This window comes from Astatotilapia calliptera, chromosome 11, assembly GCF_964374335.1.
Source record: "Astatotilapia calliptera chromosome 11, fAstCal68.1, whole genome shotgun sequence".
Lineage (NCBI taxonomy): Eukaryota > Metazoa > Chordata > Actinopteri > Cichliformes > Cichlidae > Astatotilapia > Astatotilapia calliptera.
Window position 1 is genome coordinate 11,471,239 of NC_137432.1, and position 20,630 is coordinate 11,491,868.

At 41.0% G+C, this 20,630-nt stretch overlaps 1 long non-coding RNA gene and 1 pseudogene across 1 annotated transcript; one reads left to right on the forward strand and one right to left on the reverse strand.

Moving 5' to 3' along the window:
- LOC113032058 (uncharacterized) overlaps positions 1 to 20,630 on the forward strand; it is a 36,731-nt pseudogene that overhangs the window by 945 nt on the left and 15,156 nt on the right.
- On the reverse strand, positions 13,172 to 16,280 carry LOC145431754 (uncharacterized). The gene is made up of 3 exons (XR_013912046.1): positions 15,994 to 16,280; positions 15,859 to 15,901; positions 13,172 to 15,578 (listed from the first exon to the last, which is right to left on the reverse strand). It is a non-coding gene; the product is annotated as an uncharacterized LOC145431754 (long non-coding RNA).

The window sequence follows — 20,630 nt, forward strand, 5'->3', positions numbered from 1 at the left end:
TACAAGACCACTGATAATCTCCCTCGATCTGGGGCTCCACGCAAGATCTCATCCCGTGGGGTCAAAATGATCATGAGAACGGTGAGCAAAGATCCCAGAACCACACGGGAGGACCTGGTGAATGACCTGCAGAGAGCTGGGACCAAAGTAACAAAGGTCACCATCAGTAACACACTACAACGGCAGGGAATCAAATCCCGCAGTGCCAGACGTGTTCCGCTGCTTAAGCCAGTGCATGTCCAGGCCCGTCTGAAGTTTGCCAGAGAGCACATGGATGATACAGCAGAGGATTGGGAGAATGTCATGTGGTCAGATGAAACCAAAGTAGAACTTTTTGGTATAAACTCAACTCGTCGTGTTTGGAGGAAGAAGAATACTGAGTTGCATCCCAAGAACACCATACCTACTGTGAAGCATGGGGGTGGAAACATCATGCTATGGGGCTGTTGTTCTGCCAAGGGGACAGGACGACTGATCCGTGTTAAGGACAGAATGAATGGGGCCATGTATCGTGAGATTTTGAGCCAAAACCTCCTTCCATCAGTGAGAACTTTGAAGATGAAACGAGGCTGGGTCTTCCAACATGACAATGATCCAAAACACACCGCCCGGGCAACAAAGGAGTGGCTCCGTAAGAAGCATTTGAAAGTCCTGGAGTGGCCTAGCCAGTCTCCAGACCTCAACCCCATAGAAAATCTGTGGCGGGAGTTGAAAGTCCGTGTTGCTCGGCGACAGCCCCAAAACATCACTGCTCTCGAGAAGATCTGCATGGAGGAATGGGCCAAAATACCAGCTACTGTGTGTGCAAACCTGGTAAAGACCTATAGTAAACGTTTGACCTCTGTTATTGCCAACAAAGGTTATGTTACAAAGTATTGAGTTGTATCTTTGTTATTGACGAAATACTTATTTTCCACCCTGATTTACGAATAAATTCTTTACAAATCCTACCATGTGGATTCATGGATTTTTTTTTTTTTTTTTTTTTCACATTCTGTCTCTCTCAGTTGAAGTGTACCTCTGGTGCAAATTACTGACCTCTGTCATCATTTTAAGTGGGGGAACTTGCACAATCGGTGGCTGACTAAATACTTTTTTGCCCCACTGTAAGTTCATCAGGCAATAAAGAGCAGCACCTTGATTATATGAAATTGACATTTATACAAACTTTTACTTTAGATTAATCTTATGTTACCTGTTAATCTTTTTTCTTGTCATTTGTTTTCAGATGTGCTGTAATCTCATCCATCGCTGCTGGGGCATCACAAACCTTTGCATGCAATGGAATGGAAGGTCGCTACATAAACATCGTTATTCCTGGGAGAACAGAATACCTGACACTTTGTGAGGTGGAAGTTGATGGTACACTTTCAGGTAAATCTTGTCCAATTCTTCTCGTGTGTTCTGGGTTAAATGAACACATAATGGTTTTTGGAGTACTTCTTATCATATTAATGCTAATATTTGCAACTTTTCAGAGACTAATGTTGCCAGACTTGGACAAGTGGCTCAGTCTTCAACGTATGGGAATGCCAAACCCGAAAATGCCATTGATGGGAATCGTGCCAGCAACTACAACCAGGGATCCTGTGCCTGTACAAACAACAACTTGAATCCATGGTGGAGACTTGACCTTTTGAAAACATATAAAATCAACACTGTGACTATCACCAACAGACAAGACTGTTGCCCTGAGAGGATCAATGGAGCTGAGATCCGCATTGGAAATTCACTTAATGACAATGGCAATGCGAATCCCAGGTAAATGAGCTATTCATCTTATACGTGATTCAAATTTTGTCATAACCGTCATATATGTGGCAATCATTAATTATAATTGTAATAGATTTCTACTTCTATCTCTGTTTTTTTTAGAGTTAAGTTCATCAGGCAATAAAGAGCAGCACCTTGATTATATGAAATTGACATTTAAACAAACTTTTACTTTAGATTAATCTTATGTTACCTGTTAATCTGTTTCCTTGTCATTTGTTTTCAGATGTGCTGTAATCTCATCTATCGCTGCTGGGGCATCACAAACCTTTGCATGCAATGGAATGGAAGGTCGCTACATAAACATCATTATTCCTGGGAGAACAGAATACCTGACACTTTGTGAGGTGGAAGTTGATGGTACACTTTCAGGTAAATCTTGTCCAATTCTTCTCGTGTGTTCCACGTTTAATGAACACATAATGGTTTTTGGAGTTGTTCTTATCACATTAATGCTAATATTTGCAACTTTTCAGAGACTAATGTTGCCAGACTTGGACAAGTGAGTCAGTCTTCAACGTATGGGAATGCCAAACCCGAAAATGCCATTGATGGGAATCATGCCAGCAACTACAACCAGGGATCCTGTGCCTGTACAAACAACAACTTGAATCCATGGTGGAGACTTGACCTTTTGAAGACATATAAAATCAACACTGTGACTATCACCAACAGACAAGACTGTTGCCCTGAGAGGATCAATGGAGCTGAGATTCGAATTGGAAATTCACTTAATGACAATGGCAATGCGAATCCCAGGTAAATGAGCTACTCATCTTTGAAACTTTGTCATAACAGTCATATATGTGGCAATCATTAATTATGTTTATAAAAAGTTCTACTTCTACCTCCTTTTTTAGAGTTAAATCCACCATACAATTTTGAGCAGCATCTTAACTATCTGAAATTGACATTTATACAAACTTTTACTTTAGATTAATCTTATGTTACTTGTTAATCTTTTTTCTTGTCATTCGTTTTCAGATGTGCTGTAATCTCATCTATCGCTGCTGGGGCATCACAAACCTTTGCATGCAATGGAATGGAAGGTCGCTACATAAACATCGTTATTCCTGGGAGAACAGAATACCTGACACTTTGTGAGGTGGAAGTTGATGGTACACAACTCGATTCTTACAATGAATATGAGTGTAGCTGGGTGTAAACAAAAGAATTTAGTCTTGTAGTATTCCTTAAGTTTTAAAGTAGGTGTGTGACAATAAGGGTCATTTAGTTAGATCAATCACTTTTTACTGAATGCTTCCATTCATATATGACTTCATAAATAAATTTTGCCTTTATCTGTTGTATCACATGTAATATTTTACAAAACATATTACACTTTCTGTTTCTTTTCCATGCATATGTTTAAACTCCAAATAAATATTGGTGCAGCACACGTTTGAAGAGTCATTCGTTTCCGTTCCAGAGACATAGTTGAAAGGTTAGAATCCTTTGCTCTACCCATCAGTCAATCAATCAATCCTTAGAGAACCACCATTCTGTCGTTCCCTAAAAGTGAACATTAACTTTGTTAAAAGTCCAAATACCCACAGGTACAAACATCTGACTGGCACTACCCCTCTAGGTATCCCACGCAGGATTCTCATTGCATCATTATATGCAACATGCAGCTTCTGGATGTTGCATTGCTTGTAAGATGACCACAAGGAAGCAGTATATAGTGCTGTGCAATACGTTTTAAGCCAGTGGTTCTCAACCAAGAGAGGCCAGCAGTGATCACTGACTGTTTTTTAGGTGCTTGTTCAGATTAAATAGAACAAAATACAAAGCATTAATGTACAAAGCGTGGATGTTTTAATCCAGTACATTTGTTATTATTATCATCATTTGTCACATCCGCTTTATGACAGTTGAAATATATAACATTCATATAAGAAATAAAATTGTCTCCTGTAAACTGTATGTGGAGTTAAATAGACCTATACTACTGCACTTTAATGTCAGTTATGAGGGTGGTACTTCAAGAGCCATATATTTTATGAGGTGGTACTCATTGAGAAAAGTTTGAGAACCACTGCTTTAAGCAAAGCCACTGAACAGAAGCTGAACTTACATGCAGTGGTATTTTCCTGGATATAGCGCTTACAACATTGTCTATATAAATATATATATATCTAATCGTCATCATTCATTTGATCAGTAATAAAGTGACCCACGTATTTCACCTTTTTATAAACCTCAAGAGTAGGGCTGGGTATCGTCACTGATCTCTAGAATGGATTCGATTCCGATTCACATGGATCGATTCGATCCATGATTCGATTCGTTTTGGTTTGATTTGAATCGAGGAAATTTTTGCCTCAGACAGCCAGAAATATTATTTTATAATTCTGATTTTTATATCTATAAAAAGAGAGCTGACACTTGTGAGACTTTATCAAAGGTGTAAGCATCACAGCAGATGTCAAAGTAATTGAGGATAAAACAGAAAAACATGAAGGAGATTTTACTGGCCTGGCTTTTTAAATCAGATAACCTTAAAAATATTCTGCACTCAAACAAAACTGAAGAAAACCATAAATCAACATATAAACATTACCTGGTGCTGCTGAAGTGAAGCAGAGCAAAGTTACAGAGGTTTTATTAGAGACACAGCCAAGCATTTTGCAGTTTCGCATAATTTTAAAAAGTTTACATTTATTCAGTATTGAGACTTACTTGTCAGAAGTCAGTTAAATAAAAAAAGAAAAGAAAAAAAACCAGCGGCTGACAGCGCTGTAAACAATGGTAGACTGGTGGTTAATAAGCAAGCGAATAATGCAGAAAACAGATTTTTAGATGGAGTACACAGAGAGAGACAGAGAAAGAGCTGTACATGAAGTGTCATTTTATCGTGGTGGAAGCAACAGCAAAAGTAAGAGGGAATTCATGACAATGTTTATGTGAACCGAAATGGATCTTCTTTTGCTGCTGGTTCAGTCAATATTGTTTGGAGAGTGATGAAACCTGGAGCTTCCGAATCTAGTGCAAAAAAGACGTAAACACAAAGCGCAGACCCGGCAAAACATCAGAATCTGTGAGCTGTCGGCTTTTAGCCCCAACAGCGTGTCCGTGTGAGAAAGCCAACATCTCACTGATTGTGATGCGTCACCGGGTCCGCACTTTGTGTTTATGTCTTTGTGCAGAATCCGTGTTCCTGCTCTCATTTACTGTTTTAGCTGTTTGGTGGTTGTTGGAATTTTGTGAGGTTTGACCTGGATTCTGTAGATTCTGGAGTTTTGGGGAAAATAATTTTATATTTACAAATTGATTCAGGATTTTAATGAATCGATATCGAGTTATTCATGCTCAAATCGATTTTGGTTGGTGAATTGGTAAATTGTCCAGATATCTGGCAGACTAGTTCAGAACTCAAATTCAGACTCGTCCTCTACAAACAAGAAGTCCTGACATAAAGCCAGATGGTCTATCCTTCAAGCTCAGGTCCTTTACCAGAGGCCCAGGCGCTTGAGGGTCCTGCGAAGTTTCTTAGCTGTTCGTAGGACTGCGCTCCTGATGTTCGTGGGATCTGCTGGAGCCACTCAGCTAGTTGGGGAGTCACTGCACCTAGTGCTCCAATTACCACTTGGACCACTGTTACCTTCACACTCCAGATCTTCTTGAGCTCTTCCCTGAGCAGTGGCGTGTCTAGAAAATTTTTGTTGGGGGGGCCAGGTAGGGGCACAGATTTGGAGAAGGGTGGCAGATGTAATTGGCAGATAATGTTTAAAAAACATTCTACCAACCGTTAACCATAATTTAATAACCCTATAAACCTAATAACCGAATGCGCTTTTAACTCTTATTAGAATGAGATTTTAACCACTACGGTGCAAAGTTTTTAGATACTATGTTGATAGAGTACAAGAGATACAATCAGTGCTTTGTCACTGTTTACTCAGCATTCAAGGACAGCAATATTTGCATAGTATTTTTACTGACATATAGTGCACATATGTTTTGGGCAAAAACATTTTTGAATATTAAAATACAAACATCTCTAACAAACAAATTGACAAATTAGCCAATGCCAATGTAAAACTTTATCTGCCTATTAAAAAAAGAAGATAATCTTCTCACAAACTGGTGTTTGATTTTGAAACAGGAAAAAAGTGGGGAAACAACTGAAAAGACTAACATTTGAATAAAACCTGAAAGCAAGTAAATACTTTCTATGCTGCCTTATGGTAAGCTTTGGTAATATTGATAAAGAACAACACTGGCTGATGATGAAATACAGTCAGCTGGCATGGTAACACTGCCAGTATTAACTGGGACAGAAAATCGGGCATTTTGACTAGAGACCGGCCCACCAGGTATTAAAGCCATAAAGCCTTTGAATGAAAACAAACGCTGTTGTGACAGTGATGTACACTGTCTTGTTGGTATATGTATGATTTCTATACATTTTAAGTCAGATAAAAACTTTGGTTGTAAGATTTAGATAATTATTTAATAAAAGCTAGATATTTTAAATGAGAATAAGAACGTAAATGGTAAATGGCCTGCATTTGTATAGCGCTTTTCTAGTCCCCAAGGACCCCAAAGCGCTTCATACTACATTCAGTCATTCACACACACATTCACACACTGGTGATGGCAAACTACATTGTAGCCACAGCTGCCCTGGGGTGCACTGACAGAGGCGAGGCTGCCAGACACTGGCGCCACCGGGCCCTCTGACCACCACCAGTAGGCAAACATGGGGTTAGTATCTTGCCCAAGGATATTTGGCATGCAGGCAGGAGGCAGCCTGGGATCGAACCACCGACCTTCTGATTAGTGGCTGACCTGAACTACAGCCAGGTGGTAGAGCAGGTATTTCTTTGTGCCCCCCCCCCCTTTCCCTGTTAACACTGGAATTCCCAGCTTCTACCGTTCTACCTTTAAAAGCCGGAGAGCAGTCAAGTCAAGAAGGCTTCTACCTGAGACCCCCGCGGAGTCATCATTTTGCGTTTCTACCTTTAAAAGCCGGAGAGCAGTCAAATGCTGGAAGTGGAAGCTAAATTGGCTAGTCATTCATATGTATATTGGGTCGTTACCTAGGAATTCTGGAGGGAGGGGATTGGGGGAGAAATCAACACACATGAGTCTAGGTCCTTTGTTGCTGACATTTATTGATAAAAACAGTAGTTTCATTTCATGTTATTTCCTTTTTCATTTCAAGCAAGGAAGTGGATGTAGTTAGTAAGTAAGATATTTCAGACATTATTCTGACACAGAGGAGGAGATACTGGAATTATAATTAGTATCTATGCATGCATTTGTGATTTTGTTTGACCTTCCCATTGCTCACAATTTGAATTTGTTCACACTGCAGATGAGTGTCTCAGTCCCCAAACAAGCTCTCTTTTTCGGTGGAGAAGCAGTCTCCTCATCCGCAGTGAGTGTGGAGAAATCAACACACATGAGTCTAGGTCCTTTGTTGCTGACATTTATTGATAAAAACAGTAGTTTCATTTCATGTTATTTCCTTTTTCATTTCAAGCAAGGAAGTGGATGTAGTTAGTAAGTAAGATATTTCAGACATTATTCTGACACAGAGGAGGAGATACTGGAATTATAATTAGTATCTATGCATGCATTTGTGATTTTGTTTGACCTTCCCATTGCTCACAATTTGAATTTGTTCACACTGCAGATGAGGAGACTGCTTCTCCACCGAAAAAGAGAGCTTGTTTGGGGACTGAGACAGCGAAAGATGGCACAGTGTGGCGTGAAGAACATGTGGGGACCCGTCTCCCTTTCACCCCTATAGAACCGTACGCTGCAGATGGAGAGCCAACGGCTAAGGCCAGGAGAAGTATCTTGAGTCGCCTTCAGAGCTTCCTGTGTTTCATCACTCTTGACATGCTTCGTAGCATTCAAGAATGGACTATTCAACATGCACAGCAAACGGAGCATGTTTGTTGGTTCATGGACCTCCCTGAACTAATGGCATTTATTGCTATTGTCATCTTGCGGGGGGTTTACAGGGTTCCATCTGTAAATGACTGCTGGTCAGCAAACCTGGGAAACCCACAGATAATTGGAACTATGGCACGAAACCGCTTCCAAGACATCATGCAACACCTACGCTTTGATGACAAGTCCACCCGCTGTGATCGAGCAAAGACTGATAAGTTCGCAGCAATTTCCAGTGTGTGGGGATCATTTGTCACCAACTGCATCACGTGCTACAACCCTGGTCTACATATCACCGTTGATGAACAGCTTTTCCCATCAAAAACTCGGTGCAGTTTCCTGCAGTATATTGCCAGTAAACCGGACAAGTTTGGGATCAAGTTTTGGGTGGCTTGCGACCTAAAATCCAAGTACATTTGCAATGTCTTCCCATATCTTGCTGGTACTATTGTACCAGTGCTCTGAATGGTGCCACAATGGACCACTGATCAACGACCACTGAACGACGGGGTGACGGGTTGCAGTGTTGCACTCACTTTTTATTATTATTAGTACATATGTGTACAAATGGTTGGTTTTTTGTACTGTAAGCAATGGGAAGGTCAAACAAAATCACAAATGCATGCATAGATACTAATTATAATTCCAGTATCTCCTCCTCTGTGTCAGAATAATGTCTGAAATATCTTACTTACTAACTACATCCACTTCCTTGCTTGAAATGAAAAAGGAAATAACATGAAATGAAACTACTGTTTTTATCAATAAATGTCAGCAACAAAGGACCTAGACTCATGTGTGTTGATTTCTCCACACTCACTGCGGATGAGGAGACTGCTTCTCCACCGAAAAAGAGAGCTTGTTTGGGGACTGAGACACTCATCTGCAGTGTGAACAAATTCAAATTGTGAGCAATGGGAAGGTCAAACAAAATCACAAATGCATGCATAGATACTAATTATAATTCCAGTATCTCCTCCTCTGTGTCAGAATAATGTCTGAAATATCTTACTTACTAACTACATCCACTTCCTTGCTTGAAATGAAAAAGGAAATAACATGAAATGAAACTACTGTTTTTATCAATAAATGTCAGCAACAAAGGACCTAGACTCATGTGTGTTGATTTCTCCCCCAATCCCCTCCCTCCAGAATTCCTAGGTAACGACCCAATATACATATGAATGACTAGCCAATTTAGCTTCCACTTCCAGCATTTGACTGCTCTCCGGCTTTTAAAGGTAGAAACGCAAAATGATGACTCCGCGGGGGTCTAAGGTACTACCCCGAAATGACTGCTCTCCGGGGGTGTAAGTGTTAATGCCCTACCTGGCCCCCTGGGCGGATCTAGGAACGTTTTGCCCCCTGGCAAAACTTTCCTAGACCCGCCCCTACACAGTTACCAGCTGTCAGCTGCTTAGAAAAGGATGCTGGTGTTATTCGTCTCTCAGAAACAGTTCATAACTTCCATTCAACTCATTCATGTGACCTAAAAGGTAAACCTGTTTCTCCATCACCTGTTCAGCTCTGATGATTCAGTAAGGACATCTCCTGGTTTCATGTTTCCCTCTCACCACATATCCAAACCGATATCATGACCAGCAGTTTTACAGCTGTGGCTCCAGCAAACATCAGCTGATACTAGAAATTAATATTAAATAAATTCTAACAACAGCTGATCAAGCTTAAACGTCCTGCTATTGTTTAGCGCGACATCTGCTGGTTTCCTCTTTCTGGCGCAAAGTGGGCGATAAACAAACAAGAGAGAAAAGCCGATCAGCTGATCATTGATCAGTTTCATGATTGAAGTAGCAACAGGAGAGGCAGGGGGAGAGAATGAGAGAAGAAGATGCAGCTGTGCAGCGTAACGACAGAATAACTCCAGCTTTGTGCCTTTTTTTCATTATAGCGAAAGTACGGGACAAACTGTGTCTCTTCTCAGCTCAATACGAAACGCATAATATTTTCTCTGAATGAGGGACCATTCCACTTTTTTAAGGAGCCGTTGGCAAATCTACTAACTAAACTTATGAATAAAATAAAGTTCACTATCAGTAACATCATAGCACCCACCCAGCTGTATAGAAACTCCGTCATGCTAGCTAGTAGCAGTACGAGTTATTGTAACTGACTGTAAAAAGTCAGCACAACGAAAATAAACTCCACCTGAACTTGGTTTATATCTGACCCAGATAGACTGCAGGCCATAACTTCTTACCTGAAGTTCAGTTCACCTGACACTCGGACTGGCGGCTGCCTCGGGGCTCTCCTCCTGCCTCCCCTTCCCTCATCCACCTGCTGGCCTCTGTGGAAGCCCCGCCATAGCCACCACCAAACAACTGAGTTATTTTTACACATCGACCTGCATCTGGCCAATCCACCACCTCTCATTGTTCATGCCGTTACAAAAAAAAATAAAAAATAAGTCACTGGGCATATGCCCGGTATGCCCGATGGCCAGTCCAGCTATGTTAACCTGGGGTGGCCAGTCTGGTTGGGGGGGTGGCCTGTGCCCCCCCAGGCCACCCCGCTGGAAACGCCACTGTCTCTGAGCCCTTGGTATGTCTCCAGCTTCTCGTGTTCCTTCATCCTGATGTTGCTGTCATTCAGTATTGCTACATCTATCACTGTTGCCATCTTCCTCTGCTTGTCTTTCACTACTATATCTGGTTGGTTAGCCATCACCATTTTATCCGTCTGTATCTGGAAGTCAATTTTAACCACCCTAGGGGGCATCTCCCATTTTGACCTTGGGATTTCCAGGCCATACTCAGCACAGATATTTCTGTATACTATGGCGTTCCATGTATGCCCTGCCTGCTAATATCTTGCACTCTGCTGTTATGTGTTGGATTGTCTCAGGGGCATCTTTACACAGCCTCTATGGATCTTGTGTTCAAAGCTTGTTTCTGTGCTGACATGATTAATGGCAGGACTACAGGTTGAATGACTGACTGAGCAGCAGCCTGAATGGCTGAGTGTAGTGATGGTTGTGGTGGAAGAGAAGCAGGTGGTAGTGTGGATGATGGAGCTAAGGGCGACTGAGTGGTAGTAATGGCGGTTGGGGAGAAGGCTGGACTGTGCTCTGGGGAGAAGGCTGAATGACTGACTGAGGAGCATCCTGAGCAGCTGAGTGTAGTGATGGTTGTGGGAGCAGATGTAGGACAGCTGGTGGTGTAGGTTCCCCTGAGCCTGAAATGCGGATGAAGGGTGCAGGCACCTGCTGGACACCAGTCGCTCCCACCTGAAGAGTAGGTACAGGTGCAGAGATCGGCTGGGTCCTGGCGGGCCTCACCTCAGGGGTTGGCACAGGTTTCGGCAGGGACTGGGCGGCTGCTGTCCCCACCCGAGGAGCTGATACGGGTGCAGGGACCAGCAGAGCCTCAGCCGATCCGGAAACCGGAACAGGGAACAGCTGGGCGCCAGCCCCCCTCACCTGGGGAACTGAGGCAGGTGCAGGGGAGTGCTGAGCCACAGCTATCCCTAGAGCACAAGGGGCCTGGGAGGCGGGCCTAGAAAGAACAGACTGCAAGAGATTAATTCCCTGCCCTGAGTGAGCGGATGAGAAACAGCACTCTGACTTCGCAGATTTAAGTGTGCTAAAGCTGTAGCTTACAGGCACTAAAGCACCACCTTCAGGGTTTACAACCTCTAGAGAAGTGTGATCTGCTGATGCACCAACAGTCTTTGAGCTTCTTTCTTCGGAACTAACCATGCTTATACTGTCAGAGGAGGGGTTAATAGCCAATGTAAACATAGTCCCGTGCACCGGAAAGGCAGATGAAACAAAGTCTTTTACCTCCGGATCGCTGGAAATAGTCTCGTTGTAGCAGCTGCTGTTGTGCTACTGAGAGCCCCGTCTGCTACTGCTGTGGCGTGGAATCTCAGTTTGACGAGGCGACCTCCACGGTTACCCCGTCTCCTGCGTCGCTTCCGCACATCCAGTGGCAGTGGTAAGGAACGCCAGTGTGGTGGTGTTACTTCCAAATCGGGAGGCAGAAAGCCTTGGTTGTCATTTCCAAACCGAACTAAAGCTTGGGTAGATAAGCCTATTTCCAATAATGTCTGGCGATCATAAAACAATGTAGGGCTGACATGTTGCACAAAATTGACTAAAAGCAATAAAAAAATAAATAAATAAATAAAAGAGAGCAATAGATGGCGTGCCAAACACACAGGTGCCATGTTGGCCACCTGACCTAAGCCTAATCGAGATGGAGAGCAGAGTGAAGGCATGCAATGCAAATAAATAAACATGTTCAGTATAATATATCTATTTTTTTGTATTGTTGTTTAATTTATATAGCAAATGTAACACAGTAAGGGGAATTGTTGAAAAGAATATATCAATGGGCCAATAGGCTCGACTATACGAGCACACGGGTGAGTTTAAATGAGACACAGATACAAGAATGTAACTCAAAAGAACCAGCCAACTTTAGTGAAATAAACCATAAGGTTGAGAAGCACAGGTTAAAGACACTTTACAATGGTAGAAAGGAAGCTTACAAAAATTAAAAGAAAAGTAAAACACATAAACTACTAAAGCAATGACTTGGCCAAGTGTTACTTTTGGTTTTCAATGTCCGGGTTTCAATGCTCGGGTTTCAATGTTCGGGTGCACCCTAGTAACATGACTCCTTAACTCTTATAGAAACAGTTACACAAATCCAATGTACATTCAAATGAAAATCTCACACTCTTTTCACATGTGGAGAATGTTCTACACAACAGCTCATTATTTAAAGTCCCAAATAAAAAATGTCCAAGGGGTAGTGTCCAAAAAATTCCCAGGGTGTGAAAGAAAATAGGGGTGAGAGAATGTCAGTCAGTGGTCTTATGTATAACCAGCTGTGCGTGAAAGTGTGAGTGTGTATAGGAATTTCTTTTACTTATGTATTAACACTTATTTTATTATTATTATTATTATTTTATTGTATAATGCCTTGGTGCCACTGGATTTTAACATGTCTGACACACATACCGCAAGACAAATGGTGGGGGTCTAGTAAGGAAGTTGGGGGGAAGCAGACACTCCACACGAAGAGTCTTTTGTCTCTTCAAGGACTTCAAGAAGGTAGCCAGTAGAGCAGGGCGATATGGCCAAAAATATTTATCACGATATATATTTGAAAATTTGCGATAACGATATAACCGACGATATAATTGATGCGAGACAAAATACAACTCCACAACATTACTAGCGCAAAAAGACAACCTTCCATTTATTTTCACTTAAACAAGAAGCTGGTTTTTATGTACATTAAAGCTTTATAAAAATGTAACAGTGCAAATGCAAATTCCTTGCTGAAAGTTTAACCAAAAGGCATTTCCAGTAGAAATGAGCTGACATATCCTGAGCATAACCATGTATAATATCCACTGAAGTTAAAAAGAGGTGCTTTGCAACATTAAACTGCAGTGTGCAGTACGCATTTTTCGGACCATAAGGTGCACGGGATTATAAGGCACATTAAGCGAAACAAAGCAGTCAGATAAATCAAACTTTATTAAACTCATTCTTCTTGCTTCCTCCACTTCTGTACCATTGATTCATTAATGTTGAATTCTCTGGCAGCTGCTCTATTCCCATGTTGTTGCAGTATATTAATGACTAACCTCGTATTGTGGATGGATTATCTCAGTTGTTCTCCTGACTGAAGTTTGGTCCGTTTACAGTATCCTGCCATGCGATTGCATTTGTCTCTAACCATGAAGAACCTTCACGTTAACTTTTATAAGTGGAAAAGTGTTAGTGTTCGTCCTCCAGCTTCACTGTTTATGTTATGCTAACATAGCTGTGTCGCTAGCGATCACGTAGCACATCATTATATACCAGCTAGCCCAATTTCAGTAACCCTACAAACGTCACTGCTGTTTAGTTTCCTGTCTTCATTTATGTTGGAAGTGATAGCAGAGCTGTACGTTTGATTTTTTTCAGAAATCTCTCAGTCAGAACATGCTATATCATGCTTAGGTAACTAGCGAAACTAGCGAGCTAACTTCCGCTAGCTTCCTGCTAACTTCTAACTCCGTTAAATGTAATACATTTTGTTTTCATGGATGCCTGGAAGTTAAACTTTATAGTTACACCTGGTAAAGCAGCAATGCTGATCGTTTTATTAAAGATGAAAGAATTTAGACAGTTTTTAACTCTAAGTGATGCTGCAGTGTTGTTTGACCTGAAACATACGGAGTTTAGGACCCAGATTACTCCCAGATTTAAGAGCATCTTAGTCCGACAAATACGACAATAACGACGGCCGCTTGCATGTTCTGCAAAAAAATGTGCTTTGTTGTGTATCTGACGGACAAACACCAAACCAGTTCCACATCACTGAAGTTGCACCATTTTTACAAACCAATTCTGGTTCATCTGTTTCACTCAACAATCGGCCATGTGCGTATGAAAACAAAGGCACTGCGCATGCGCGTTTTACTCCCATTCTATCGCGATATTTCATTTTCCTATCGTTGCCTAACATTATACCGGTATTATCGTGAACGGTATAATATGGCCCAGCCCTAGTAGCCAGGGAGTGTGAACTAGGGCTGGGCGATATATCGAGTTTTTTAAAAATATCGATATATTTTCATACGAGATATAAGATGTGACAATATCGTTTATATCAATATAGTCTATGTTACGTTATAATTATACTTGTGGAGCCGCAGGTTTGCCTCTCTTTCGTCCACTTTTGTCTCTACGCAACGTTACTCGGCCTCACCTCTCCTTCACTGAACACAACTCCCCCTCCCCCATAGCTTCACCTGCAGGCAATGACAAGATGAAAGCGGAAAATCTCCGTTAGCGAGTTACCGTGCGTGGGGCTGGATGGCGTCAACGTGTTAGCGAGCAAACCGCGCTAGCGAGCTAACCGCGCTAGCGAGCTAACCGCGCTAACGACATGCAGCCCGGAGGGGCACGGCCTAAAATCCTTTCATTTTTTCAAAAATCGACAGTGCGCCTTATGTATGAATTCTGGTTGTGCTTACTGACCGCGAACCGATTTTATGTGGTACACAGCGCTCAGCAATCTGTCAAAAAATGTTTTAATATGACTTTGCTAAGCTACGGAGCTGCACCGCTTGATGGATTGTCGGAGGATTACGGCTACCGAGGAGGAGCCTCGCGGAGTGATACGTACTGTGTGTGTATAAGGACCACAAATGGCACCTGTTCAGAGACGTGGTGCAGCTGTGAAATCTGTCTCTTTGTTATTATGCTCAGCGTCTATTAGTTTACATTTTGACTGCACAATTGTGAGCTTTTTGTTATGCACAAAAACAACATTGTTTTCTTTTATTTATGGACCATGATTATTTAATAAATGCTGATAATTTATTTTTGAGTAATTTCTTCATGTACATCTACGCTGTATGTAAATAAAAGTGCCCGTGTGACATCTGGGACACAGCGTGACTAAGAACTCTCTTTTTGTTCTTAACTTATGGCTTAAAAAAAAAAAAAAGAAAATCGAGATATATATCTTATATCGCCATCCAGCTAAAAAATATCGAGATATGAATTTTGGGTCATATCGCCCAGCCCTAGTGTGAACCTTAAGGTGTGAAACAGCTGTGTACTGCCTTTTGTTCCTGAAGAAGGTATTTAACTGACAGCCATGCTAGGCTCAGTGAGACTCTGCTGACCCTGCCCTGCGGTCATGCAGGCTCTCCACAAGCTTGGTGTTCTGTTCTTTGTGTGTTTGGATTAAAGAATGTTAGCTACCACTCACCGCTTGTCTGCAGGCTTTATTTAAATGGAAAACTTCCACAACAGAGTGATACAGTCCTACCACACAGCAAGGTGCAGCAGATCATCAAGTGGAAAAGAAGTGAATCTCAGTCTCTCTACGTCCAGGTGGGAAGGCTCGCCATCTATTTCAAACCCTGACCTGTCAACAGACAGGGTCAGAAGAGCAATTCAAATATTAATTATGCTGTTCAAGCTATAATTCACAATTTAGGATTTTGTTGAAATCACATTCAACATCAATTTGCAATTAAAATACTCAAATTTGCAAAAATAAAACATCTCTCTTACACAAACTATGCATTAAACCAAGTAAAGTCAGTGCATATACGACAGTTATTAATCAAACAATTCAGATAAATTCAGTTTCTCAACAATAAAATGCAAAACAGACTTAACTGAGACATACAATATGTGCTCACCGATCTCAGTGCATCACGGCCGAATACAATGGTATGCGGGGCTCTAAATAACGTAACAGGACATGTTGTTTTTCTCTTTAATAACTGCAATACGACGTGAAGGAAAATAAACATAAGTTGCGCTTCAAGTGTTACCTTACTTCTGGAAGCAGATTGAGATGAACTTTCAGGCAGTTGATAACAACTAGAGCTAATGAAGGCTAACAGTTTAGCTCCACACGGTACTTTCTAAAATCGCCAGAAAACTGCAGCATTCGCCTGTTTACTCACTGTGGCTTCTTTTAACATGAAAGGTAGCTGATAACCAGCGAACTTGGTTGCAACTTATATCTAATACTTTTTCCTGCTCAAAAGCTTCAGTCTCTCTTTTCTCCTGCCAGCATGCAACTACCTCCACACATAGCAGCGAACACAGAGCACATGGGTGGGACATACAGCGGCAGGCTGCTCTGCCATTGGTCAAAGCATACTGGGACCTGTGCATTTCGATTGGTTGGGCAGGCTGTCCATCTCTCCTCATATTAGTCCTTAAAGTGGTACCCTCATTGTATGTGGGTTACAAACAACATGTATGTGGAGTGACAGTCACCTTCAAGGGAGGCAGACAACTGGTATTTGACATGGGTTTGTATGAAACTAAGCAAAGTTACAAGAACAACATTTATTATTTGAACATGATCACAGTAAGCATATATAACAATGGCTGAGTATATGAAAATGCAGATCAAACCTACTTTGAGACACATATCTATGCTTTAAGGTAAGTCCGTGGGAGAATATGTTTCCATCTTTCCACGTATTTTATACTGGATATATATTTTTAACCCCCTCCCCCCAACAAAACCCCCAAAACAAAACAACAACAACAACAAAAAGCAAAAAAAGCAGTACAACTTAAATGTGACAGCAATAACATAAAGTTAGGCAAGACTGAGGCTGAAAAGGTCAAAGTTGCAGTAAGTGAAGGTAAGGTGTCTATGAAGTGTCCGGTCCGTGATCTTCCCCACTTTCCTCAGGCACCAGTTCTTGTAGACATCCTGGAGGGGGCTAAGCTCACCTCCAATTATCCGTTCAGAACACCGCACCACTCTCTGAAGAGCTTTGCGGTTGAAGGTCCTGAGGATGCGGGGGCTCATGCCAAATCTCTTCAGTCTCCTGAGAAAGAAGAGGTGCTGCTGCGCATTCTTCACTGTTTTGTTCATGTGAACAGACCATGTGAGATCCTCTGCCAGATGTACACCTAGGAAATGGAAGCTGCTCACTCTCTCCACAGCAACGCCGTTGATGGTGATGGGGGTGTGTGCTTCTCTACAACTCTGGAAGTCCACTATCAACTCCTTTGTCTGTGTGACTTTGAGGGTGAAATGGTTCTCCAGGCACCACTGTGTCAGGGCGCTGACCTCCTCCCTGTAGGCTGTCTCATCACCTTTGGTGATAAGACCCTCCACTGTTGTGTCATCCGCCAACTTCACAATGGTGTTGGAGTTGCTAGTGGCCGTGCAGTCGTAGGTGTAGAGTGAGTATAGGAGAGGGCTCAGTGCACACCCCTGTGGAGCACCAGTATGTGTGTGGCATCTGTCAGACAGCTGCAGAGAGAGCTGCTCAATCCTAGGTTCTGCAGTTGTCTGTCCAGCTTCGAGGGAACGATGGTATTGAATGCTGAGCTGTAATCTACAAACAGCATCCTTTTCTCCATGTGCGAGAGGGCAGTATGTAGTGTCAGGGCTATGGCATCATCAGTGGACCTGTTGGGGTGGTATTCAAATTTTAGAGGGTCCAGTGAGTTGGGTAGTCCAGAGCAAATGAAGTCCCTGACCAGCCTCTCAAAGTATTGCTCACGAAGGGGGTCAGGGCTACTGGTCGGCAGTCATTCAGTGATGAGATGGTGGAGGATTTGGGTACAGGGACGATGATGGCTGTTTTGAAGCAGGCTGGGACTACAGACAGAGAGAGGGAAAGGTTGAAGATGTGTGGAAACACTCCAACCAGCTCGACCTCAAGCATGACTTGAGGACACAGCTGGGATTCACATCCAGACTAGTAGCTTTGCATGCATTCACCTTTTTGAAGCACTTCCACACATCCTCCTCAGCACTGACGTCATCCACAATGCATACATTGTCCGGTATCCTGGTATAGGAATAGCAATAAAGTGTGTTAAAGACAGACCTTAAAAAACACTGTAGTACTGGTAAAGAACAAGAAAATTAAAAACGAGACAAAAATCAGTTTTGCACAAATTTTATTCTTGTTGGGATTTTTTCCCCTTAAATCTACTCCTTAAATTGTGTAAGTGTTCAAAACATTTAATCAATATATTTTAAACTAGTTTATAACTAGGCAAATAGTTATGGCAACAACCAGTGGCGGAGCGGGGGGGTGGCTTACTGGGCTTAAGCCCGGGTTGTTTTCTCAGAAGCCCGGGGTAATTTTTTCATAGTTAGATGCCTGGCTGACAACTGTATAAAACAAAAAACTACACACAATATTCGAAGCACATAGTGCACACTGTGGGAATTTACGACTGTGCGTAAATCCCCCCTAATAATGGTATGATCTGAACTCAGGCACTAAGTGGGGTGGGGCAGTTGCTGACTACGAGTGCGCTGTTGGAGAAACGGAGCCAGGCAGACAGAGGAGAACTGAAGTTTGACCAGGTACCAAAGCAAATCATTCATACTGTACAAATAATGTAAATATGAAGGTGTATCACAAAAGATATCAAACTGATCACTTGACCCATTATTACGTTAGGCTACTTGCTCTTCAAGTGAATCAACAAATGGCGAAATGAAAAGCTGAAGAACAACAATGCTGTTTTTTTAGAGAGTCTTAGCGTACATGTTTGTTTATTTCATATTTTCAGTTGTTACTAGGGGTGTGGGAAAAAATCGATACTGTGTAGTATCATGATATTTTGTTTTCTAATAATGTATCGATACAGGGACAGCAGAAATCGATATTTTGTTACAAAAAAAGTTTTTGTGGAATGGAACATGCTCTGACTTCAGAGCATGTTGATCCTTTTTCTGAGCAAAAGATTAACTTTTTTTTGGCAGCAATAAACATGACAGTTTACTTATTTTAATTTAAGACATTTTTTTTATTTTAATTAAGTTTAAAACTTTTTTATTTAATGTAAAATTATATTTTGTTTTAATTTACTTTCAAATTCTTCAGTTGCTGAAGGGGCTGCATAGTTTTCAAAAATTGCATAGTTCAGAATAGCTATAATTGTACCAGATGGTTGCATTCAGTTAAGTTGGACTAGACTGTAATACAAACCGTTCAGTTTGTCAACATTAAAACTGACTGAAATGAGAGAAAGACTGAGTGTGAGACTTTGATATTAGATAAAATGAATATTGATAAAGTTTACCTTTATGTACAGAATTCGAATATCGCAAAATATTTTAAAAAATTGTAATAATATCGTATCGTGCGTTAAGTATTGTGATAATATCGTATCGTGGGATGTATGGCGATTCCCACTTCTAGTTGTTACCCTCCACAGCTAAATAAATCGGTTTCAGTAATGTACGGATATACAAGAATGGACATAAGGGGCTTCTTTCAAAGAAAAAACTCTGGTAGTATTTTATATATTATGCTTTGTTCAGTATATTTCTATGCAAAACAAGAGGAACTTCAATACACAGCAGTATATTCACAGTTTAAACCAGATATTTACATACACTTTATGGAAAACGCAAGAACATTTTTTTTACTGTTAAACATCAATTTAGAGTAAACTTGTTTTGTTTTGGATAAATAAATATTGAAATATCTTTTGAATTAGTTAAATGTCAGAATAAAGAGAGACAGAGCTGTGTATTTTTATCACTTTGATCAAATTTAGGAGTACATGTACATTAAGTTTATTGTTAATTAATAAGAAAACTCCAGACAATTCTATTCTGAGCTGAAGAAGCTTCTGATAGGTTAGTAGAGTCCATCTGAGTAAATTGGTGGCACAACTGTGGATGCATATAAGGCAAAACACAGAGCCTGTTTCTTTGAAATGGGAAAATCAAGAGATGTCAACCAAAACACCAGGAAAATAATTGTGGAGCTCCATAAGTGTGGCTCAGTTTTGAATACAATTTGGTGCCATTTACAATTAAGAAATACAGACAATTTATCTCTTTACTCTTAAAGTTAACAAATATGTTTTTTATATTTATCAATCTAAAAAAATAAACATTTAGTCTGATTTGATGTTACAATTAAAAAAGTGTTTGTGTTTTGATCTGAAGAGTTTGTAAATATCTGGTTTCAACTGTATATTTGATGATTGTCAGCACTAAGATCCGGTCTTTTATCAGTTCCCAGAGTCAGAACCAGACACGGAGAAGCTGCATTCAGCTTTTATGCTCCTTATATCTGGAACAAACTCCCAGAAAGCCTCAGATCAGCTGAAACACTCAGTTTATTTAAATCCAGGTTGAAGACTCACCTGTTCTCAGCTGCATTTGAATAAAGCACCAAATCCACACTTTAAGCTTAAATTTCAAAACTTACATTTAACTACTGATTTTATCTACTGTTCTGATTTTATCTGTTTTGATTTTATATACTGTTGTTTGTTTGTTTGTTTGTTTGTTAATTAGTTAGTTAGTTTATTTGCTTGTTTTAATCAATTTTAAATCATGTTTTTATTTGTTCTTGTTTCTAATGTCTCTGTAAAGCACTTTGAATCACCTTGTTGTTGAATTGTGCTATACAAATAAACTTGCCTTGCCTTGCCTTGCCTTGCCTAAGAGGGAGAGAAA